Genomic DNA, 25601 nt, shown 5'->3' on the forward strand with positions numbered 1-25601 from the left:
TGGTTGCATGGAGGGAGCAGAAATAATGCTAGGAATCTCTAAAGGGATGAGTGAGCACGTAAACGGCCAGTGGTGCACTTAAGGGATTTCATGGCAGGCAGTTGGAGGAGAGATGCCTTCTCTGCAACAGGCGAACACTTCTCTGCACGGAACCAGGATAATTTCCCTTCAATCCGGGGCAGATTGCCAGCAGTCTCAAACATAATCCTCACAGTATTGCTTCCAAAGATGAAACAATGGTATTATGGGCACTGCCACTGAGGCAGGTAATCTTTAAATATAGCTGCAATTTGCCTGGTTTAATGCTAACAAACCCAAATGGTGAGGGAGGCAAGACAGGTAGCAGCACTGATACAGCATAATATAATGTGATGGCTGATGTAAATGTGACTCATTGTAGCCAGAGGCTTTGGTAAAGGAAGTTGGATAAAAGATATAAAAACAAATATGAATTATTTTTCCTTCCTGATGAAGGTCACTGCCAGGAATAGCATGGGAAATAATTAATGGAGGAAGAAATGTTCCCCTTCAAATTAGAAGTATTGTCTTGCTTCACAGATTTGTTCTCCTCTTTGAGCTCCCGTCACAAACACCGGCAAACATGCGGGGCCTTTCTCCCTGGAGCCGCTGATGGATATCCCACCCAGCGGGTGGTGAATGCAGGGGACTGCTGAATGCAGGGCTCACGGTGGCTGTTAATGGGTGTCCGCCTCGCTGGCAGTCCACCCACCAGCAGTGTGCTGAATGGGCCTGGGAGGCTGAATGGACTCTGCACAACGGCGGCCAATTTCCTGGTCAGCAGGGAGGCGCAGTGCCAAGGCTGTGTGTGAGAGCCCGTGCAGGGCTGAGGGGGGTCAGCCCTTCCCCTCTGCTCCTGAGCCCTGGCGACATGGGTCTTTTTTCCAGCCCCAGCACAGGTCCTGCTCCCCCAGTCCCTACGCTTCATGTGGAGGACATAGATGACACGGCGACCGCTGCGCTTGCCGAGAAACAGGCTGTTCTCTGCTCATCCTGTGGAGACCTGGGAGGCTCTGGGCTGCTTGTTTGCTCCCTGTGACCAGCACTGAACATACAGGCATGCAAGGGAAGGGGAAGCCATGCAGGTGTGCCTGTGGTGCGGTGTGTGTGCAATGCTACCATAGCCAGGTGCGGTCCGTGGTGCAGCCCATTTGCTGCATAGGAATGTGATGCTGCAGTTTAATTCCATTTCATCAAAGTGCTCTTGGAATGAGGATGCGTGAGGAGCAAGTGCCTGTGCTCCATGTCATCACCCTGCAGCCTGCGTGAGGGGCTGAGGGGCTGCTGCTCCCTGGGGCACTGGGTGGTTTGCTTCCAGGCAGCCATAGCAGGGAGGGTTGCTGGTGGGAAGCTCTGAGCTTCACATTCCCGACTAAAATCTCCTGTGCATGACTCCGTCCGCTCTGCCATGAAGGACTGGTCACGTTTTCTGTTCTTGACTCCACGTGGCTGCTCTGAACATCCCAGGTTACCTGTGCACAAACCAGCTGCCTTTCCCACTGCTTGGCTCTTGGCAGCTCACAGCCCTCCATCGCTGCTCAGCACCTGCATGCTGGGTCATTAGGGCAGTTAGCACAGTGTTAAGATACATCCATTTTCAGAGGGCTTTCCTTTAGGGAGCCCAGGAGGTGAGTTTGGATCCTCCCTCAGCAGCCTCCTGACCCTGCAGTGGACTTTCAGAAGTAGGAGGCTGCAAAAGTACTGAGTAGTCCAGAGCTCCCATATGGCACAGGAAAATCCTACTATGGGAAAGCTGCTAATAGCAGAGGTAAGCTCTTACCCGCATTTTCCGCCGGCGTTACAGACTCTGGAGAATCAGCTTGTTTCAGCCAGGTTCCCAAACTACTTTTTGGTGTTCATCCAAAACAAGCCTGTGCATTGAGGTTTCCTACTCCAAAACTGTCTAACCAAATGAAAGGAATTACCTCGGTTGTACAGATGCACCTCCATCTGGTCCTACAGCTACAGGGGGACCAGAATACAGCCCCAGCTCGACTTGCCTTTTCTCCCCAAAGAGGAGCCATTTGAAGAATTTGGAGCTCCATCCAGATCTGACTTGCGCAGCTGACAACTCTCTGTGTAGCGAGCAAAATCCTAATACAGAAAGCTTGAAGGCAGTTCAGAAACGTGGCTGTGCGTAAATGTCGGGTGTTTTCCTGGTAGTGCTCATAACGCTGCTCAGTCTGGAGTAGCTGGGGAGCAAGGATCAACCTCACAATGGCAATCTGTCTCTTGCATGTCTTCATGTTGACTTGAAGTCTGGCCCTTTCATTCTGCTTGCTTTCTCATTTCCCAAGGCACTCTTCTAGCCTCATGGTTATGAAATTTGGGGTCACACATTCTCGTATCTGGGGTTTTCACAGCTGCTGCTCCTTGAAATGGCTGCGAGAGATGCTGAGTTGAGTGGGATGACCTGTTGCTCTCAGGTTTTCTTCTTTACAGCATCTCTATCAAGAAAGACTGCAAGACATATGATTCAAATACTTCTAGATCATCTTAGTCTTGTCACACTCAAATGTTATGACTCCTTGTGAATGTGGGGTTTGTGAGCTTTTTTGTCATGGTTTTTATTCTTCTTCTGATGAAAAAAGTTACATGATTCAAGCTTTTCCTTCTCTTTCTTGCACTCAAATTTACCATGTTTGCAGATACACTGTGCCTATGTTAGCAACTGGTGTGATGCAGTAGGAGCAGATCCATAGATGAAGATAGTCAGTGCTGAGGACTTGATATGGTTTTTACACCAGACTGCCTCTGTTCTGGTTCCTGGGGATGCTCACTGGGGGTTGGAGCACAGGCAGGAGGTACTCTCCTGGAGTCCATCTCCTGGTTTCCTTTCACTTGAAGGGAATCCAGTTAAAAAAACCTGCTCCCTGGCATAAATCCAAACAGGCAAGTAGGGGAATGAAAACAGGCACATAGAAAGACCTGTCAAAAGACCAAGGTTAAGAAACTGCGCTCAGAGACATTGCTTTACCCTGAGGTCCCACATGTGCAAATGGATCAGTTGTTTGGCTAGTGAAACAGCTGTTTAGCTTGGCCGAGCAGCTCTGTTATTCTGCTGATCTATTTTTCCCTCTTCATACAGTTCCCTAACCTTCCCCTTTTCCAAAACCTCACACAGCACATACATATATATAAATACATATATAAACATATACATAAAATATATGTGTGTGCGTAGGCAGTTGTGTCTGCTGCTGGGATTTCCTCCCAAACAATGCCTGTTGTGCTGGCCACAGCAGTTCTCTCGGTTCCCATGCTCAGAGCAGTTTCCTGCTGGCTCAGCAGCAAGACTTCCAGGGCTTTTTATACTTATTCTTCTTTGGGAGCCAGGCGGAGGAGCGCAGCTCGCCTGTGAATAGCGAGCTGGCTGGGCAGGCAGCAGGAAGCTTGCATACTAAACTGTGTGAACTTTGAGGAGGGGAGGAGGGGGCGAGGGGCTGCTGACTGGTGTTTGCTTATGTTTGTCATCTCAGCATAGGGATGCTTCCTGCCAAAGTATCAGTAAAATGGCAGTGGAAAGAAGGAAGAGAGATGAAAACGGAATTATGGAAGAAACATGGGGAGAGCTTGGAGAGCAGAGAAGAGTGAGGAGGCTTGGGGTTTAATTATTCACGTGAAAGCTTGTGGATGGGTTCCCTACATAGTGCTGCACTGCTGGGCTCGCAGGCCCACTTGCTCACCCCCAGGTCACTGCCCTGGCGGTGGCTGCACTGTTCTCTCTGGGTAGTGGCAGCTTTTCTGGATTGCCCAGGCAAAATCAAAATCACAGCAATGATAATACACTCCTCTCTTGACCCCTGCACTCTAAGCCTTTCTTTTGCTGTCGGCAAAAAAAAAGGTAAATAAATGGGTTCCCATGTACAAGGACATCATGGTGTTCTTATGAAAAAGGGATTTAATGAGCAGCACTGTGCACTGCTGGTGCCTGCTTGTTGGTTACAGGCAAAGACACCCCTGCAGCGGGGAGAGAGGTGATTCGGCAGGTGCTGTGGTCCAGCTCCACTTCAAGTGTGCTTGGAGCATCCTTGGAATAAAGCAGGAGGTGAGAGGAAGGCAGGGAGGACAGGCTGAGCCCTTCTGCCTGCAGACCAGCTACCTGTCTCCTGCTTGTGTCTTCACAGAGGCTTGCCTGTGCTTTGGAAATGAGGTGGCAGAGGATTGCACATGCTGTGCAGGTGGTTCACGAGCAAGAGTATCCCAATGTGGGCATAGTGCCTTGGCAGGTGTTGGCACGATGTCCTGGTGCAGGGAGAGCTGACACACTGGCCTGGCGGGTATTGCCAGACGGGTGGCAGGGGATGCAGGGCAGGGAACACTGTGCATGTGTGTAGGATCTGTTTTTAGGGTGATGGCAATATGGAGAGAGCCAGCTGGTGGTGGAAATGCTCAGCAGAGTGACAGACCAGAGGTGGGGTGAGGCTCAGCTAAGTAAGTCATGTTGTAGCATCACTGCAGTGATGCCACCTTCCTGGCCTCATCTGAAACAAAAACAGCCCCTGGCTTTCCCTGTGTTTGGCAGCACCCTTCTTTGAGGGCACCTATTACTCCAGGCTCTAAACGGTCTACAAACACAAAGTAAATTGGAGAAGCTGGGCCCTTGCCCCCCTGCCCAGCTCAGTGGCACTCTGTGTCTAGCTCCCAATGGAGCGCCAAGTAAGGTGATATATCTGCTTGGTACCTGCAACCCCTTAGTGTCCTCCCACGATGAGTAACCTTGTCTGGAGGTCCTTGAGTGCTGGGGAGATGGGGAGATACGGCCCTGGGTCCCAGAGTGGGCTTGTGAGGGACCAGTGGAGGTCCTGGGGAGAGTCACCCACTGAGCTCACCTTGATCTCAAACAGCCTCTGCCTGGGCAGCCTGTGGCAGAGCACAGGCACCTGCAGAGGTAACCAGTGCCTTCACCATGGTCTTCTGTGAATGTACAAGAGCAATCCCAAACTTGGGGAATTTACCATCGAATTTGTGTACTTTCTGTTCATCTCTGCTCCTGGCTCAGCAGAAGCTCAGTTTAAATGACATGTAATTGATGACTTTGGTGATCTGTTTTTAAGGCTAGCCAACATTTTGTGTAAGACCAAATGTTTGGTTGCCTGTAACCCCCTGAAGACTTTAACCATTTACCACTCAGGTGCTTTTTTCTGTGCTGGGTATCTGTCCCAGGGTGAATGCGTCTCAGAAGCTTCAGCAAAAAACGTTTTTGTTTGCTTACAAGAAAGAGGCAAGGGAAACAGGTTTTTTCTTTATATTCCAACATGTTCTTGAAGTGGTCTGTTGAGAACCTCTGCCATGTTCTGCCTTTGGAGGAGAGGCTTGGAATCTGGCAGATACCAGGAATGTGCCTTCGGTTGTTCTTCGTGGGGGAAAAAAGAAGTTGAACTAAGAAACCTCAGGTAAAAAAAGCTTCAGATCTCAGACACTCAACAGAAACTTCTTAAGAGTTAGAAGCTGAATTTTCTGAAGGTACTTGCTCAGTGGAAGCTTGCTCAAGTCCTGTGGGTAAATCACAGACGGGAGTACGGCAGCTACACTGCAGCCTCCTGCTGCAGGTGCAGAGCAGCAGCTCTTTGAAGTTGTTTTTCTGTGCTGACAGGGTCACTGCGGTGCTGGGTTCCAGACCCAGAGATGCTCTTGGATGTGCTCCTTTGCTGATCTTAGGTGAACACGCAGGAAGGCTGGTGTTGACTAGGGCTAGGACCTGGCTGAGAGGGAAAGGGAGCCCTCCTTGCACTGCAGCCTCTTGCAGTGCAAAGGCTGAGGACCCCCTGCTGGAGAGGGGGACTGATACGAGGTGTAGAGCTGGACCTGGGAGGAGGATCAAAGCAAAAGAAGGCTGGAAGGACCAGGAGGAACAGGAGGTGTCAGGTTTGGGAGTATCTCTCTGCATCAGATCACACCTCCTGCAGAACCTGGGATATAGCAGACCCAGGGATTTCTGCTGTGCAGTAGTTGTCTGTTGTCAGCAAATATCTGGGGAAGCCATCGGCACAGGCTGTTGACTCATTCCTGCCTGCTCCCGCAGCAGAGGTTGATGGGCTATCAATATTCCCAGTTATTCTGCTTTTCAAGCACAATGGAATTAACATCTGAGAGCAAGAGCCAGTCCTGCCAGTGAGTCATGTGGTGGCCAGTGTGATGCCACAGGATTCCTGCATTCTTGTTTCAGTTTGCTGTTTGCAAATCAAGGAAATGACGCAAACCCAATGTAGACTGAAAGCATGGGAAGTTTGCAGGGTCAAGCATTCGGTGGTTAGAAATGCTTGATTTAACACTGCCCCCACCACCTGAGCGCAGCTCCCATCTGCACGAGCATCGTCATAGTGTTGCTTTTAGCTGCAGGATCGAATGTGTATGTGTGTATTATTTCTCCCACAACAACTCTACCTCTTTTAATGCTCAGAGTGGATGGTTCTCAGTAGGTGAGTAGAGGCTGTGTGGGGAAGGGTCCTCATCCTGCCTCACTGCAGCTGTGCAGAGCGAGAGGATCCCCACTCTGCCTCCATGCCACAGCGGACTCCATCGCTCAGCAATGGTGACAGCAGGCACTGCCTGTGTCCTTGGCTTGCAGCAAGACCAAAACAGATGGAGGATGGAGTCCTCGAATAAATTACGTGCTGAACTCGAACAGGCCGTATGCAGAGTGAAGTTTTGTGTAACTTGTAACTTGGCCACAGGTGGGAAACATTCGGACCCTTGCAGAGGCACATTCCACTTCCTTGGCTGGGTGTCGGTGCCAGCCTCTGAAGACAGAGGCACTTGATCTCTATTTGAACAGAGCAAGCTGCCATATATCTTGCTAATCTTATTCTAGGAGACAGTTGGATTATTTTAGCTGAAAATTACCAAAAGAGTCTGCCTGAGGCAGGCATCCAGCATGGAGTGTTTGAGCTCGAGCAGCTGAGCTTTGGCAAAGCTGTGTGTAACGGAAAGCAGTCATTAATGGGAAGCGTTAAGAAACTTTAATTCCAGACAGCGCTTACAGGAGGAAATGAGAAACTTTGGCTCTGTGGATGGGTCCACCAGAAGAGACGTACATGTACGGGTGAAATGCTGCTGCTACGCAGTTGGTTAGCCGATTGCTACAGTGCAATACTGACCTGGGCTTGTAATAGGGCATTTGCAGGCTGCAGGGGTGGACTTGCTGTTTTGCAGACTTACCAGTTACTTTGTGGTTTGCTGTTTAATCAAATGCTGAGGAGAAACAGTATGTTAGTGATGGTAAAGGGTGGAGAGAAACACGTTGGATTTCTCTTTCCCCATGGGAGGAGGAGGCGCAGGGGGATGAGATGCTGGCCCTGACCCTGCTGTCACGTGTGTGGCAGGTTGGCTTGCAGGAAGGTGTTATTGTGGCTGTAAGTGGTCCTGGGGACTCCTCCCTGCTTGCCTGACAACCTCCGCACCGACAGAAGTTTCGGTAGGGGTTGAGGTTGGTGGCAGGGGGCTAGCAGCTCTTGCTGCTGGTTTGCACTTTCCTTTTCTGCAGGAAGAGGTATTTTCCTTTCTTGTTATGCTTCACCTAGAGCTGTATAAACAAGTACTCTCTCCTTGATGTTGACACCTTCAAATGATTTTATCTCCCTCGCGGGGATTTATTTGCCCGAACTTACTATTTAGTTATTTAATCTTCCCTTTAGTTATTTGGTTGTTGCTCATTACTGAATTCTTTCCAATATGCCAACATCTCTTTGGCACATGAGCGCCTGCAGTTGCTTTCTCTGCTTAGAGGATGGCTCAGTCCCAGCAGCATGCTGCAGAGAGAAGCCATCTTCCTTCTGCTCTATCATACAATGCTCTTTACCTCTCTGCAGGTCAAAATCGGGCCCTCTTATTTTATAAACCTGCATCTAGTTTGCTGCTCACTCCTATCCGTATGTTAGGTTCCTTTCAGCAGCTGCTGCAGATTGTTTTTCCAGATACGTTTCCTGGCAATGCCCATGTCCCAGGCAGGAGCTGCTAGATGCTGTTTTCTTTCCCACTCCACCATCTTGGAAACGTTTTTTGTGAGCTTGAAATCATAATGAGAAACCCAAGCTCACGCACGCTTCCTCATCACTAAATCCAAAATGATGCTTTCAAACCAGGAATGCTTTGCAGGTCTGTAATTCTGCAGCCTGGGAAACAATTCCTTCCCATTCACAGCCACACTATGCGCTCTCTGAGGACTGGGCAGGCTGACAGGGCAGTTTGGTTAAATGGAAAGAAAGGGCATAAAAATAGTGAGCAGGGCTCTCCTGGTGAAGAGTGGGCCAGAGCTCTCTCAGTCCAGCCTGTGGTTACTAGTGTGGCCCTAATGCATTCTGCTGAAACTCAGGCAGATGTTTGAAGAGCTGATTGTTCGGACAGTGAAAAGCTTTGGAACGATGTATGCCCTGTGTATGTGCAGGCGATGCTTCATTTTTATATTCAAAGTGCATTAGGAGCCAATTTCAACCCAGTCTGCAAATGACACCTAAGCCCAGCCCGTGAAGCGTGCGCTGCCTGAAGAGCATTTCCTAGGATGTCCATGTAGATTTCATTTTTCTTAAGAAACCTTTTTGACTATTTCTTCCCTGCAGGCATTAGGCATGGAAACAGGATAGGTTTTGTACCTAACCTCACAATCAGGGAGAGAGGCAGGCGGCTTTGTCTGGGTAGCTCCCCAGTGCCACTGCCTTAAACTGGCGGTGAACTGGAAGCTTCTCCAAGGCTGTGGGAGCCAAACGTCCCACCCTGTTTGCCTGTGGCAGCTGGGTTAATTTTGTTCCTTTTGAGGCCTGAGCCCTTCAAAGCTTTGTTTTGTATGGGTAAACAAAACCTAGCTACAGCTTATGGAGAGACCTGGAAACCATTTGGTGCAGAAAGATCACAGGGCTCTGAGAATGAAGGCAGACTTCTTTTTAACTGGAAATAATGTATACATTTAAAGAGCAGAACATGCAAATACATTCATAAAGGCCATTATCAGGAGCTGCTGGCAGTTTCTCTGAGCAGAAAAGTCCTTGTCTTGGAGATTTCTGCTACCCCTCAGGCTTCTGTCCATTTCTGTGTCGTTACTTGCAGTGTTTAAGCCCCATTAAGTTTAAGTGCATAAATTTTCTTTGGCTATTCAACCCCAACCACTTTTGGGAAGGAATTGGCCAGAATCCCTGAATCTAAAATAATCAGATGTCTGTCTTTCTCTTAAAAAGGCTGCCATTTATCTGAGAAGCAGTGCAAAATGAAACAGGTAGCTCAGCACAAGCATCCTCCAAGAAACCTGTTCTTGCAAAACCAGGCAAGTGGCTTGCGCATAAGCAGATAAGGTACCTTTACCAATGCCTGGGTTGTGCATGGCATGTCGGTATATTTGGTTTCATAGCAAGTGTTACTTTTATTATCAGCCTCTTGGTTTCTACCACTCTCTTCAGAAATATCCCAGCCACAACCTGTAACCTTTACAGGCTCATTCAAGGAGCATGGCCTTTCAGACACTCCTTTCGTGAGTATTTGTTGTGCTCCAGGGGAGGATGTCTTTGTTTCAGGATTGTTCAGGGTATGAGAAATAAAAATCAAAATGGAAATAGTGGCCAGCACAAAGAACCGAACAGAGTGGTTTTAATGAATTTCTTTCCATACCTGCCAATCCACCCTCCCCTGCAGGAAAAACAACTCTCCAACGAATAAAGCATATGGCACAGAAAATGGAGTGCCGATGCCAAGTTTTCTTTGCCTTAGCAGAACTTGCTGCAAAATGCTGAATATGCAGATCTTCTCCTGCAAATGCTCTTTGAGAGAGAGGGGAAAGCATATTCCCACCGCCTTTTTAGCTGGCTGGGTGCTCTCACTGTTTAAATCCTCAATGGTAGGACATTATTGTGGTGCAGTGCTGGGCAGGCACACAGTACTGAGTTCAGCCTAGCTGCTGTGGAAGCAGTGCATGTGGCAGCAGCAAAGATAACTCGTCAATAAGGTGGGCTAAATATTTGAGAAGGATCTGAAGCTCTACAGCGAGCAGAGAGACAGCAGCCCCCACAAGTTACTTATCCTAAAATAGGTGTGGAGTGCAGTGAGAGGGGGCTTCTCTCTCCCCAGGCTCAGGGAAAACCCTCAGTGCAGCTCAGCCTGTGGCCAGCCATGGCGTGACTGCTCCCAGCTCAGCCCCACCAAGTGAGGCTCTATGAAGACACATTGCTGGTGGGTCCTGATGTGTAGCACGGGTAAATAGGAGCTCACCACCAACCTGCTCAGCTCTTTCCTGAAGGATATAGGATGCTGGAGGAACTTTAAGTGCCTCTCAGCAGTGCCTCTCCATGGTTGGGCGACAGCTGAAGAGGAGGTTTGAGTGTCTGAATTAAGAAGTTAGGCATCTAAGGCCTTTGCTGGACTGTGTCTCTGTGGAGACTGAAGGTGGGCAGACTTATATAAAAGGAAAAAATCCCCTGCTGAGTTACTTTCATCTTCCAGACAGCTGTGGAAATGCTTGTGTTGTGTACTCTTATAGATGTGTTTCTCCTACGGCCACTCTCAAGCCTGAGAGATAAGGCCATCGTTTTATCTGGACACGTGCCATGGGGATATACCATGGTTTGGGTAAGGGGTGCTGCTCTCCCAGGCAGCTCTTTGGCTTGGAGATGGTTTGTAAGGTGGGAGCTGAAGTCCCCACCTTCAGACCCACATGCCAGGAAAGCCTTCCACTATGGGTAAACAGGGCCTCTCTTCCCAAGAAGATACCCAATAGGGTGAAGAAATTAATGGGCTGGGGAGCTCCTCTGTTTAAATGAATGCTAGGAGAGGCAGCGGGAGGCTTGATTTTTCACATGGTTAATGTTCCCAATGCTCTCTCCTTTTAGTCCTCTCATGGCAACCTGTGTACTTTGCAGTTCAAAGTCACATGAATCTCTGCTCAGCAGAAATGTAAATGTTTTGATAAAACTGTTCTTAACAAGTTTGATCCATTTAATCAGCTTGATCAACTGCAGAGCTTTATGGTCCTTAATTGGGAAGGGCTTACCACAAACTTCCACTTTCTGTGATTTTGTGAAGAATGTGGAAGTGCACAAGACCTGCCTGCCTTGGCAGCAGCATGGGAGGTACCTGTCCCTGTCACCCAGCAGTAACCCTGCAGCTTCAGCCCTGGAGACCTTTGGGTGCTGAGCCTGCCCATGAGACCAGGAAGGCACTGGACAGGATGGACATGCAGCTGGAAGCGTCTCCCTATTTCTTTTCTCTTGAGTTTGCATCTTCTGGATGATTAACCTCCCCTTCCAGTAAAAATGAGGCATGCCTCTCCTGACAAGTCCCACAAGAAAGGAAGCATGGCCAGCCACAAGAGCACTCTCCTTATTTTGGTTCATAACCTGCCTCAGCCTGCACTGTGATTTCAGTGGCTGGCTGAACAGAACCCCAGGTTTACCAGAGAAAGAGAAAATAAGGTTGATCAGAAAATCTCAGCTTGGGTACACGTCACAACTGGTCTTTCCTCTCCTCCATTAAACGTGGCAGACCGACAGGCTCTAAAATACATCCAGCTGGAAAGATCACTGTGTTTTACCCTGCCCAGCCTCATTTTTCAGAGCTGAATGTCCAGTCATATACCTGCGTGGAACCTGAGGCCCTGCAGGCTTAATGCACAATGTTTTTATTTTAATAGGCAGTTTGTTGCCCACATTACATTTTTCTATGCCTTCTGGTCAATAGCCCAGACTAGAGAAACCACGGAGAGACTGAAAATGAATGAGCTCTCCCCTTAAATTGAGTCTGCCCTGGAGCAAGCAGCGCATGGACACAGTGTCTGCACCAGTGGATTTGCTTTTTGAAAGCACTGGTCTCCTGCCACATTGCTGTGCTGCAGAGCTGCTGCTCAGCGGGTCTGCGGGGTCTTGTCATCAAAGTGCATGGGCTGAGCAGCGTGGTTTCGCAGCTCTCTTCAAACAGCTTTGCACTTTTACTCCCACCTGACTCTGAAGTGGAACGGCCCCTGAGAAAACGGTGTTTCATAAGAAAGGAATGTTTTTTATCCTTTGCTAGCACTTCCATGGTCCTTCTGTGTGTATGGCTCTCAGACTAGAGTGGTGCAGGAGGGGGCATTTCTAACAGCAAACAACCTGGTTCCTCTTTCACCTGTGACATTTCTACACAATATGAAAAGCTCTCAGCTGTTCACCAGAAGTTAACATTTGACGTGTTTGCTTCTGTTTTCTTATTTTTCTTTTTCTTCACACTCTAAACATTCACAAGTCCTTATCCTGTAGGAGCAGTTGTTTTAATGGATGCGCTTCCAACAAAGACACTAGGGTTTAAGTGGCTGATCCTTGGCGACTGTAGTGGCTTTTAATGGAAGGTTTTGTCTTTGCAAGGCCAAGATGTTCTTTATGCAGCTTTGGCTTTTGAAAGAAGCACCTCAAATGCTCTTGGATTGGATGCCAAATGTTGTGTACATTCTGTTACACCAAGATGAAAAACCTGTGCTTTCCTTATTGATAGGCTGTTTATCAAAACAGGGAGGGGTAAAGCCTAAATGGTTCTATATACTATGAAGTCATCCCCAGGGGGATAGTCCATATTTAAAAACAGAAGAAATGTATAAAGATAATTAAATATGAAACTAAAGAAATATTTGTGTGTTGTTGGGGTTTCTTGGTCTGGTTTGGTTAGGTTGGAGTGTGGCGTTTTTTAAACCAGATCTAATTTTTCTTTTCAGCTTCTCTGAAGTTACTTGCAGTCTGGGGCTGTGCATCCTGACCCTCGGAGGGCTCTGGTAGGAGTAAGCAGGGGCATGGGAGACCGAAATGACTCTTCCCAAAGGCAGAGATTGAGAGCTAGCCTTCAAACTGATTTCTGTTCATGCTGCAGCTGCTGTGGCTGTGTTTGTGTTTGTGGCTGAGGAGGCCCCAGATTGTTGGTGCAGTCAGAGGAAATGGTGAAAAGCTCCATCCGGGTTCAGGATGCAGCATGGTTCGGGCTGCTTGGATAAAGAAGGTCTTATCGCCGGTTACTGGATCCAAGGAGAAAGCAGCTGCGTGTTGCTGGTTACCTCCTGGGAGAAGCAGCAGGTGACTTGACAGCTTTTATATGGCTCTTTCGCCATGCTGTGTGAACGGCACACGGGGACTGCGGCTGCACCCGCGGCTGTTGCATCACCGGCCATGCTCTCAGCAGAGCTTTGCAGGAAAAATGAAAGTAAACGGTGTTGTTCGCGTCCTGAACAGTGAGCAAGTTCTCAGTATCTAAATGAGAGCCCTTGAAGTAAGCTCCAGATGTTGCAGGAAGTGGTGGAGGTGACTCAGTAAATGTCACACTTCCCTCCAAGTCGGTTCTGAAGTGGTGTCCAAAAATAACATCTCATGGGCATCTGGCTGTTCGAGATGCCCTGCTTTTTCATGAAACTCAAAGCTACCGGGCACCTTCCTGATTTTACACCACCTTTTTTGTCACAAGTGTTTGCCTTTACCTTCCTGTCTTTGTTCTTCCCTGAAAAGCCAAAGATATGACAAGTCCTGTAGATCTCTAAACCCAAGCGTTAACCCCTTTCATCCTCATCCCATTGCTTTGATATACTTTTCCTTTAATATTTATGCCCCTCGACTGACTGGTATTTTCTGCACTGCTTCAGTCCAACATATTTGCCTTTGCAGCTGCCCTATTCAGGCACTGGTGGGGGACACTAAACAGCTGCTGGTTCAAGCAGGTAAGTGGTGCAATAGAAAAGAAAACCCTTTCTTGCCTGACAGTGCAGGTTTCACATACCAGTGGGTGTTACATGCAGGCAGTGGGAGAGAGCAACCGAACCCCACAGCCTCACAGACGGGGAGCCAGCTCACCCCAGCCCACCTCCTCAGCAGTAAGCAAAGCAGCTGGTTGCTGTCATGCCAGGCTCTGGTCTTTATGGCTCTCCATGTGCCTGTAGGCATGCTGGTGCGGAGATGCTTCATGCTGTGGCTCCTGTGGCTTGGTGATGTGGGAACTTCAGCAGCAATGCCAGTGTGGGATCTTATTAATCCATGGCTCAAGAGCTGACCTCTTTCTTCCCTGTGGGAAAAGGGAAGCAGCTTACCCCACAGCAGAGGGGGTCAGCAGGAGTAGGAAAGTCCTGCTCCTTACTAGTTACACTGGAGACTATGAAGTCCCAAGAAGAAAGGGAAAGGGAAGCTGGAGTACAAAGAAGTCCTAAAGATTGTGTTAGGGTAGAAGAAAAAGTGTGGCCACAGCATTCCAAATGCTCTCCCTGAATGCAGTGCTAGGAAACTGGGTGACACATGGACAGAGCTGCCGCCAGAGAAGCATCAGCTGTTTGTGCATGGACACTGCAGGCTGTGGGTGCCAGGCAGGCACAGGTATCTTTGCTGTTCTTCACAGATGAGTCTAATGAACTTCTGTAACTGCTGTCTAGTTTAGATTTTGCAAACTAGCACTTCTGGTTTTATCTGAGCCTCATCTGAGAGTGACTTTAAGGCAGTTGTCTAACCACAGGGTATCAGCTCCTGCAGCTACAGCAGTGCTTCAGACCAGGTTTGGTACCTCCTTAAAGTTAACCCCAATGCACTAGTGCAAGGAGGGATCTCAACCCCAATCCACCCCAGCCCCAAAGAAGCTGTCTTGCAGTGGTGGCTTAGGTGCTGGGTCCTGGAGACAGCCTTGGCCGTGCTGTTAGCTGCCCTGGCTGCTGGAGATGGACAACACTCCTGGAGGCTTGCTGGGGCTGCTGTGCTGGGGGGAGAGCTCTGCACAGGTGCAGCGGGGGGGCGCAGCCCTCCCGGCTGGCAGGCAGCAAACGGCATCTCATGCCAGCAGTGAAATCAGCCCGGCGCCCCTTGCCTTGGCACGAACCGTTGCCTCCCGCTTTCACAATGACAAGGTTTCACATCCTTACAGCAGCTCCTTTCTGGAGCGACCCAGGCTGCAGGCCAGCCCACCTGCCAGCTCCTGGAGAAGGCTGGGGCTGAGCTGGGCACCCTCACCACACCACCTCCAGCCCCGTGGCCAGGCCTTCACACTGCTGTGCGGTGAGCACTCCGGGCGGAGGATAACCTGCCTCTGTCACTGCAGCCTGCAGGAGCACTGTGGGCTGGGAATGGAGATGGGGATGGGAGGGCAAGGAAAACCCTGTTCTGTTCTATGGGGTCCCAGTGTGCACAGCAGGGACCATCGCTCTGTGTCCATTGTCCTCTGCGGCAGTGGCAAGCACGTTGTCCTAAACAGATATTCCCTCTCCTTCCCCTTCTTAGCCAGTGCCCTCAGCCAGTTGTCCCTCCTGTCAGGGTGTCTGAATCCCCCTGGGCTGCTCGTATGAGTCAGTATCTGCTGAGCAGTGGTGCTGGGGCTCTTCCACTTCCATGTCCAGGGTTGATGGATGACCTGGAAGTGCCTTTGTTACCAGATCAGTTACGGATGCCCTCTAGAGTGAACTGGCTGGTTGTCCCATACACTCTTCTTCTGTTCACTTGTGGGGTGATCTCAGGGTGCATCGGCTGGGTTCCTTGTGGAGGAGACTAAACTTGCAGAGGAGATGCTCTGCAGGAGCACCCCATCCATTTCCCAGATCAGTCCATAGGGCCAGACTGCAGCCAGTCTGATGTAACACCTCCCCACCCACCTCGAAATGTTGGTCCCAGGTGGGATGCAGAGGTGTGGGAAGGCAAAAGGCACAGACACCAAGGGATGGGTTTTGTTTCTGAACACTCGTACATCACAGCCCTGGAGTTTTTGTCTGTGGGTCATTTTAATCCCCTAAGTACAGAAAATGAGGGCTGTTTTGCTTTTCACTTACACTAAGGGGATTGTGTGTGCATGTGTGTCCATTATACATTGCGTTTCCTGGCACACAGAGCAAGTTTCAAGGGCTTCTGTTCTGCTTCAAAAACCCCTACCTTTTGTGGACTTAGATGAAGGAACCCTTTGGAGAATGATGTCACCTGTCCTCAGATACTCACGGGGTTTTGATCATGAGTTTTGGATGGCTCCAGGGTCAGGCTCGCTGATTTACAAAGCACATACACCTGCCCTTCAAAACGTGTAAAACATGGAAGCAATTTGTGTATGGCTGGGAGAGGTGCTCACGTGCTTGAAATTTTGGGGGGGTTTTGCTGTGTCTTTACAATTTCTGAGTCCCTGGGGCTTTTTAATATTTCTTTTACTGTTTCTTTCAAGCAGACCCAATGGCTTATGAGGAGCACAAGGCTTTGGCCCTCTGGGTGCAGGAGGAGAAGCAGTCAGCCCTAAAAGCAGCTTCTTGTTCAGACCCTTCTGGTTTTCTCTGGGAAGGAGCCAGCACAGAGCACCCTGCCTGTTCCCGTGAGCCCATCCCAGCCTCATGATCTCTGAACTGCTGTACCAACAGGAGCGTGTCTGTACCCTATCCGGGCAGCGATGGCAGCTGTTGTCATGGGCCGATGACAGCCGAGTCTGCAGCTCCGGCACCCCCTGAGCGGCCGGGGCCGAATGTGCCTCTCTGACCTTTACCATGGGCCCAGCCCCTGTGAGCTGGTTGTCCCAGCTCTCTCATGCTGAGGCTGCGAGGGGAGCAGAGCTGAGCCACCCAGGCAGGTTGCTCTGAAAAGGTCAAAGTGGTACAGCCTGGTGCTGGCAAGGGGATGGTGGAGGGGCATCTGGGGCTTGTTGCCGAAACAGCAGCTGTGGGGGGAGAGCTCACCCTGGCCCTGCCTGTGGGGGAACCCCAGCTGATGCCTGCCCCATAGGTGGCATCTGTGGCTCCGGAGGGGCATCCCAGCACTCTGTGTGATTCACTTGGGATTTGGCAGCTGTGGTTTTCCACTGGGGATGTTGCAGGGGATGGTTCAGAGCTGGTGCAGGCAGGGATGAGGGATGCACTGTGATCCAGGCTGGCGTGGCAGTGCCAGTGGAAAGGTACACTGGACCACCATGATGCCCCAGAGGTACTGTGGGAAAGTGATGTGGGGCTGGTTCTCCTTGTGCTGGCTCAGGATTTGCATCAATCCCCACAAGCCTCACGGAGCCCCTGGAAGTGGTGGCTACAGCCCAGTGGTTGTGGATCATCCCCAAGCGTTTGTGCTGGATGCGAGCAGCGCTGTAGGCTTGGGCAATATGGCTGCGCCTGCTGCCCTCCCTGCAGGTATGATGCTACTTAGCGGGACTTTGTGTAGTTTCGGGAAGGGAAGGATGAGGCAAGACAGAGAAGAGGAAATGCAGTTTTTTCCCTGTATTTTCCTTTTTTGCCGGTGTGGGCACAGCCTCATGGGGTCACCATTCATTTCAGCAGCCCAGGCAGCTGCACACAGCAGATTCGGTGACCGCACACTGCGGTCCAGTGGTGTGTGTGGCTGATGCAAAGCTTGGAAAGTAATAAACACAAGCTTCCCCGAGCAGGGCATGTCCGTTATTGCGTGCACACTGTAATTCAGGAACTAGCAGATGGCTGAGCATCGTGCCCAGCCTGACAGAGACACGAGAAGGGAACTGGTTCAGGGCCTGTGCACAGCTGCGCTGGTCAGATGACTCTGTCAGCTGAACCTGTCCCCAAACTAGACCTGATTTATCATAGCAGGGACTCTGACCTTTGTTTGGTCACAAAAATACCATCTTGGAAAGCTCTCTGTAGGCTTTATAAAGAAGGAGAGTGGTGGCAATAATAGTTCATGGGCGTTTCTTCAAAGGACCCTTTGCCTGCCAGCGGAGATGCGCAGCCCTCTCCTTCGCTTGCCTCTCACCAGGGCTGGGCAGGGGCAATCACAAAAGACACTTTCAAAGGGCCTGGCTCATGGGATGGTTGACATTTCTGCTTGCATTTGCCTGGGGTGACAGGGCATTGCTCTGGCTGGTGGTCTTGTTCCCTCCTTCAGGCAAGTGGTGCAGCTCTGCCTGCAGTGTGAGTGCCTCAGACCCACAGCCAGCCCCAGGCCAGGGCAACCTGAGGTGGCAGCTGCCATTGGATCCTGTGCCATGACCTCAGCCCAGGCTGAGCAAGCAGGGCTATGCTTCTCATCGTCAGAGCCTCCTTGCTTGGAACTTAAAACCTGGGCTCGAGCTCTGCTCTCACGTGGTGGGGTGCCCAGAGGCTGCCTGAAGATGGCTCTGCAGCTTGGTGTGGCCAGGACTCAACCATGTCTCCAAACACAGCTGAAAAAGAGAACTGGAGAGGCCTGTGGCTTTCCTTTCAACCTCCTCTGCCGTGGCTGGGCACATCATGGCGCAGACGTTGCAGCCTCAGCAGAGCAGTTGAAGTGCTCAATCGCAGAGCCTGAAGCCGTGTAGGCAGGCAGGGCTCTGGGGCACCCTTCCTATGCTTTGGTGAGGCCATGGAACAAGGCAGGCTACAGGCCGGGCTGCTCCTGTTGGCTGTGAACATGCGAGAGGGTTTTCTTCTAACTGGAAGTGCTGCGTGGCAGGGTTACATATTCACCAGTGCTCCTTTCCTCCCAGAGTCCAGAGGGCATTGTCTTTGCCCGCTGTGTAAAGCGATAGGGCCTTTCCGTTTGCAGGAAGAAGGGAGCACAAGTTGGTGGCTAAAACGCAGGAGTGGCAACTTGCAGATATGAGCTCCATTAACTCGCGGCACTGCCGTGCTGAGTCTTAATTACCGGTAGCTCTTAATTCCTTCTTCTTTCTCCAGAAAGCACTGATGAAGGTGGTGAATGAATCCTGAAAGACGCTGCTGTCAACGGGACCGCAGCAGCAGCCCTGCAGAGCAGGCTGACCTTGTGCAACACTTACCTGTAAAACTGTGCCACGAAGGCGGGCGCACAAGGAGGCGGGTGCTTGTAGCCGTGGCCCCGAGGGAATCGTAGCGACTCCTGCCAAATATGACTTGGTTCAAGACCTTTTCGGCAACCTTCAGTGTTAAGTTTCATAGCTAAGCAATTAAGTTTCATAGCTTCACTTTAAGCAAGCAACACAAAACACCCCTTGGAGCAGCAGGCAGAGTGCTGCTGAGTTACATGGGTGACTATAAGAAAATCAGGAGAGCAGGGTATGGAAGGACAAGAAGAATGCGCCAAAGTCAGTGATCACATAGTTTGTTTGCAGTGAGTCATGGTCTTCCACTTTCTCGCACAACAGCATACTGTCTAGGTCTCTGTGGTGTCTTGTGGAACAACCGTGTCTCCCTCCCGGCTTTCCTGGACTGCCCTGGTGATCCTGCAACTCAACAACGCCTGCAGTATCGTTTCATTAGCACACCTGATTTTTAATGCTTCAGTGATATTTACCTAAGGCCTGTGGCTGCGCTGAGGAAAAAATTGCTCCTTTTACCAGGAGGAGCCTGATGGGGAAGGTGTTTCATCAAAGGAACAAAAGTTTGGGAAGAGGGGAAAAGTCAAATGAGTGCAAACAGCGATCAAAGCCGCTCTCTTGCTCAAAATGAGTACTAAGAAAACTTGCTCAGTGGGTCACGATGAGCTCATTCACTCTACTCGGTTACTGGAAAAATCTTCCGCTTTGAGCACTCCGTATGTGTCTGTGTTGAGTCAGAGCCTGGCACAGCAGCTTCAGTACACATTTTTGTTATCAAAAAAAGTCCCTTTTGTCTTTTGCAACCCCCCAGAAATTCTGACCTGAGCACTTTCCGTGTTCCGTGTTTTTTTACACAGAAAATGTGGGCACTGTAGCGTTATGTTTCACCTGGAAGGTGATATCTTTGGGCCTAGGGTGGGTCCATCTTCCTACCTGCAACACTTGAGCACTGTGCATCCTTTTATTTGCCATCCAATTGCCTTTTATTTATATATGTACAAATAACGGTGCATGCAAAGGTTGCAAGTGCATACCTGCACACGCTTGTGTGCAGGAATCCCACTTCAAAAAGTTTGCTGAAAGCACAGCGAGACTTTGCTGCTGAACTTCTTGGGGTATTTTCAATGCAAGGCTGGCAGCTACTGCGTGATGCCTCCAGCCTGCAGCATGGGAGCCTCAGAGAAAACGATGTGTTTGGCGAGACTAAGAAAACACAGTCACAGACACTACAGAGCTGTGCTGGGATGGACACAGCAGTTGTGGGGAGGGGTCATGGTCAAATACGCTATTTTAAGCAGAATCTGAGATGAGGATGTGTCCTTAGCCAGAGGAAGAGCGTTGTCTTAGTCAGAACAGTTAATCATGCAGCATGAAGAGAGATGCGTACTGTAATGCTCATGGTGTCTGTTTCCAACAGCTTTTTTCCTCCTCTGAAATGACTTTCATATATTTTGGTGCTGCTCATTCACAATATGGTAGCATCTGCACTCTGGCTTTGTTGATGGAAAGCTGGAGGTTCTCCGGGTGGTATGAGCCATGCTTCTGTCACTGTGTTAAGCTCCATGTGCCTCTTTTCGGGAGTCAGGCAGGCAGAGAGAAAGAGGGGGGGAAAAATGTCCTGCTGACGTCAATGAAGACCACACTGTGCTGGATAATATTACTGTGTACCTCAACCACCCACTCCCTTTAATTTACTAGAAACTAGGCAAGCTGTTTTGAAACCCATCGCTTCCAGCGTGTTTGCACTGTTCTCCCTTGACCAAAGGCTATTAATTGTCAGGAGCTTGAAAGCTACCTGATTCCTTGTTCAAAGCACTGAAACAGAGGGGATTTCCATGAGTAATAATTTCAGTCTGTGCCTGTGCAGTGCACCGTAGGCTAGAGTAAATTGATCCAGCTGCTTGCAAGACTAGATGGAAAAGTGCCCGGGGGGGCTGGGAGCACATCACCAGATGGAGCTGGATGCTGTTGTCATCACATGGGGCTCCCCAGCTGCTGGGCATGCTCGAGCTCGACTTCCACCATGAGCGGGGAGCGCTCAGCCTTCCTGTGTGCGCTGACTTGCAGCGCGAGGCGAATTCGCCAGCACATGTTGCAACGTCTTCCCTTCTAATAACGAGGGTAATTTTAGATTAGCCAGAACTGTCGCCTCTCCCCACTGCCTCCCTTCGCCTCCCTGCTCACTGTCCTTACCACGCTGACCCCAGTGTTTTGCTCAGCAGCAATCTTCCCTGGGACAGAGAATATAAAAGCTTCCGAGAAGCCAGCAACCTCTACAAATAATAAAAATTGGCAGGATTAACCTGTAACCCGAGGCGACGAAAACACAGATTCCACTAGCCAGATGGCAGAGTTCAAAGATCCACTCACTTCCTGGCGGAGGCTGCACAAGTTAATTTTTATCCTTGTTAAAGAGAAATAAGAAGTGAAAACATAGCAATAAAATGTGTGCTGCTTGCTATCTCTGGTTCTAATCACATTTATTTTATCCCTTTGAGTTTTGTTATTAGGGATGTTAGGAAAATACATTCCTTCTCTCTTCTGGAGATGTTTAAATCATGCTTGGGTTTTTTGTCATTTTGCCGTGGTGTTTGTATGATCAATTCCAATTGAGTCTATTGGAAGAAGAGCACTATGTAGGAGGAATGAATTAGCATAGCAGGAATGCAGCTCACTCTATCTCTGTAGTTAACAATTCAATTAGAGTTGCAGGGAAAAGAGATGGCACCCGAGCTCTGTGACTGCTTCCTTTGGGAGAGCCTGGGGCTGGCAATGTGACAGTGGCTGCTCAGTGCAAGCTGGGCAAGAGGGTCTGGGGATTACCTGAGCCTGAGCTCTCTGGCAGGCTCTTGGAGGGAGAGATCCCCACCACAAATGAGGTGCAAAGCCATTAAATGGGGTTGCCATGGCACAGACCTCACAGTGATGGGGCAGGGGCGGCAGGGAAAGGCATCTCCCAGGTGCTGGCACTGTGTGCTGAGAAGTGGGGCAGGGAGGCTTTCCTTCCCAGCTGCAGAGCAGTTTGCTTGGCAGGAGAAAGTCATTTTATGGGATGTGGTTTATCCGGGGAACGGCAGGAACGGGACTAGCGCAGGGATGTCCCGCTTCGCGCCCCATGGCAGGGCTGGCCTGCCTGCACTTTTCACAAACAACAAATACAACCACTCTACCTCTCCTATTACTCCTCTCTAACAAAACAAGCATGTGGACAGTGTTGCACCATGGGGACCTTACTGCACCCCTACTGAATCAGCAGGAGTAAATTTACTGGAGAGAGGGGATCAGGGTATATCAATCTGAGAGCTGCTCTCGATCCTTCCTCTGGGCTTGACCACACAACTTTCTTCCCAAGCTGAGTGTTAACTGCGACAGGAAAGGGCTGTGAAGTGTGAGGCTTAGGTAAGTGCCTGTGTGCGTTGCTATCATGCGGCTGTCATGAAGTGTACGCAAAGGTAAACAGCTCAGCCTGCAGATTGCAGAGGCTGGGGTGGAAGAATAAAGTCCATGGGTTGTTTTGTGACGGTTCGTCCTCCCTCGCTGGCTGGGCCATTAGTGAAAACAGAAGTTGAGCTGCTGGCAGGGCTTTGGAGCAGGCTGCAGGTACCCTTCAGGAGAGCAGCACTGGGAGTTCCAGGCAGGGAGCTCATGATTAATTTTGCAGGCATTTATTGTGCAATGCGCGATGGCCACCGGCCAGCTCAGAAGTTAAGCCAGAGGATGACTGTCAAATGAAACTGTTACGTTTGGCAGATCTTTCCAAAGCTGCTGTGCAAAACAGGCATCCTGAAGCTGATTTCTGGATTTTCCAAACCTTCTGTACAACATACTCTTGTACAGCAGCCTCCTCCGTTCTCCCCTTTTCGGCAGAAGAATTAGGTTCGCCTTGCAGGCTGCATGGATTTCAGGTCACGATCTGTAGTACAGGCAGCCCTCTCCATGCCTTACATTTACCAGCAAACCTCTTCTTCTTGTAATTCCTCCTTTAAGGGACTTACAAGGAACCAGCTCTCCTTCACTTGGCTTTCTGAAAACAAACCCGGGTTTCCTTTGAAAAGCCTTTTCAGCCCAGATGAAGGTGAGGAGGAGATGAAAAGGCTGGTGGTGCGAAACGAGCCCTGCCCGTGCAAGCAGATTGCGATAGAAACTTCCCTCTTGTGTGGCTTACCCCAAGCTAAGGTCAGTCAGTTAACTCTGTTTGGACACCGTCTGGCATGAATACTTCAACGATAAAGCTTAATGTGTAACCGAGGGCTTTTTTTTCTACTGTGTCAGCAGTTGGCAAGACGATACTGTAAATAAGGCTTCCTATGAGTAAATAGATATGTGTGGAGAGGGGAGGGGAGCACTGCAGTAAGCAGTTTTGAAATTCAAGCCAGCGTTGCTGCAAGTGATAAGGTTATTTGAGTAACCTGCAAACCATACGGATGCACAGGTTTCAAAAACAGGAAAGCATCTTGTTTAAAAACCTTCTGAGGCAACCCGAGGGCTTAGAAAAGAAACTGGCTTTGTGGTTAAGTGATTGTACTTCCTTACTGATATCAGCACTGGGGCGGTGCAAGGCCTGTCGGGACGGCAGTGCTGCAGGGCAGCTGTGAAGCCCGTGTCTGCACCCGGCCAAGGGGCTTTCTGGAGGGATGAGAAATCTCAAAGTTTCCCTTTTCGTTTCCTCTTTGGGTGAGCAGGGAGGGGTTTTTTGTCACTCTCTTTTTCGGTAATGTAGTAAGAAATAAGTAAATAATCCAAGTGGGCTGCACCCTCCGAGCACACATCCCTGGCTCCCGTCGGATGCGGCCCTGCCGTGGGCTATGCCAGGCTTGCTGGTGCTGTGCTGGTCGCCTGGTTCCTGGTGTTGCTAGCCCAGCACCCACATAGGGGTGCCTTTGGGAGAGCAGGGCACAGTGCCTTCCTGAGGGGTTTAACTGTGAGCATGCAGAATTTGCTGATGTTTTTGGAAAGCCTGGCGGCTACATTTCTCCATAGATAAACCAAAGCCACATACTCTCTGTCTGACCTTTGTTTTGGATTAAGAAAATCAGCCCGTGAGATCTGAAGCAAAGTTTCCACAGGAGAGAGAAGGGCATATGCCTGGGCGCACGTGACTATCGATGCACACATGCCTTGCTGAACACAGTGTGACCTCCTGCTTGCATTGGCAGCACGCTCCTCGGGGATTTACAGAGCTGGTACCTAGAAAACACAGGTCTGTCTCACCAGAGATGACATAGCTGACAGCTCCAACTGTGTTCCAGTTCCTGTATTATTTACTAAACGGGAGTCAAAGCACAAAGGTGGGATATGGGCTTTATCTTTTCCAGCGTATGTGGTTTCCAGTGGAGGTCGTGCTTGTTTCCATTGGGGTTGAGTATGTACTTTGAGTGTTATTTGAGCACCTGGGGTCGAGCAGAGACCCGAGTGAGGCCCTTCCCAGAGGCATGGCTCTTCTCCTTGTGGAAGGGAGGGGATATCTCACTCCCACACCAGCCTCTCCTCCCTACCCATTTTACCTTCCAAGATGTCCACCTCAGCTGGTTTCCTCACCAGTGGCAGCTGTGGTGCCAGCCACAGTGGAGTTAGAGCAGAGGTGGCTTTGGCCCATCAGGTCCTGTGTTTTGATTGCTCTTCAACTGAAACGTCAATGGCTTCTCTGTCAGCTTACAGCAAAGAAAGTGTTTGAAAAACTTTAGGAAATTAATGTAACTCGACTTGGAGCAGAGTTTTTTGGCTGGAAATTCGGGCTCCAGCCAACAGAGCAGTCTTCTGCCAACTCATTGCCTTGGCCCTAGAAGCCAGCAATGAAAAGAGAGAAAAAAAGAAAGAAAAAAAATTCCCCTCCGTTGCCCCTTAGATTTAATTGTGTTTTTTGGTAAGCCTCATAAATCCTGCCCAAATCACGTCATCAAGCCACAGGGAAACTGAAACCTTGCCCAAGGCAGGAGCCAGCAGAGCTGTTCAAGCCAGAAGGGTTATATTCAGGGACAAGCTCAGTGCACCGAGATCTTATTTTGAATGGGAATGCGCTCCTCCGGGTGAGAGAGGCACCTGGGTGCGGGAGAAGGTCCTGCCTTTTTCCTCCTTGGATGTCAGAAAAGCTACAAGAGGAAGAGTGGCACGAGTGGAGGCAAAGCAGATATCCTCACTGCACCCCTGAGTGCCTTTCAAGTGCTTTTCCTCTTGACTGCAGTGAGGGGGAGCAGGAAGGGAGGGATGAGGACTTGCACCGAATGCCTGTCCAGGCACTTTATTTTTCGCTTTGGGCACCAGACAGACAGAAGGAGGAGGACTGAAAAATAAAGAGTCTAAACTGGACTCCTGGGGGTTTTCTTCCCCTCCTGTCTTGTGGTGCTTTGTTAAACATGTTCTGCATGTAACTCCCGGCCAGGAAAGGGAAAAGAGTTTTGGCTTGGAGGCAGAGCTTCCTTGCTGCCTCTGCTGTGGTCCCTCGGGTGCAGCTTTCCCAGATGAGGGGTTGGTGATGCCCAGCTGGGCGATCCATGGCATCGCCCCAGGGGAAACCGGGGCCTCCACAGCCCTGGCCGGACCAGCCAAAACATCACCTTCAGTATTTCATGGGAAGGGGATGTGTGAAAGGGTCTGCAAGATTTTGGCAGGTGCATATTTTGGCTTTGAAAGAAGGGGGTCGCCTCCCATCGCCTCCGGGGCAGGCAGCCCTGAAGGGCTTCCACAGCCCCTTGTCACTCCGGAAAGGATAAAGCTAACAGCAGCAGGCTTCGATGGGGGCTGAGCTATCGTCAGCAGTGTTTAGTCACCCAGCTACAGACTGCAGCAGGAGCTAAGAATGTTTGCTTATTTTTATCTGGCTTTTTCTCTTCCTCCCTGGCCTTGCACAGTGAAATGTGCAAAAGCAGCAGGGGATGAGGCTCCCCCCTTGCCAAGCGTGGAGTCGAGCCCCCTCATCT

The 25601-nt window shown here is 50.0% G+C and overlaps 1 protein-coding gene across 9 annotated transcripts in view; it reads left to right on the top strand.

The window, feature by feature from the left end:
- The window catches only part of TOMM20 (translocase of outer mitochondrial membrane 20), a 115005-nt gene that overhangs the window by 37600 nt on the left and 51804 nt on the right, over window positions 1-25601 (top strand). Inside the window, exon 6 of one of the 9 annotated variants that reach the window (XR_010613019.1) lies at window positions 20907-21145. The exons of the other annotated variants lie outside the window; for them this stretch is intronic. The gene's annotated coding sequence lies outside the window, so the exon portion shown is untranslated. Of the gene's footprint in view, window positions 1-20906; window positions 21146-25601 lie in introns of those variants that run through there. 9 annotated transcript variants of the gene reach the window in all.

Source organism: Lathamus discolor, chromosome 5 (genome assembly GCF_037157495.1).
Source record: "Lathamus discolor isolate bLatDis1 chromosome 5, bLatDis1.hap1, whole genome shotgun sequence".
In the NCBI taxonomy this organism is placed as follows: domain Eukaryota; kingdom Metazoa; phylum Chordata; class Aves; order Psittaciformes; family Psittacidae; genus Lathamus; species Lathamus discolor.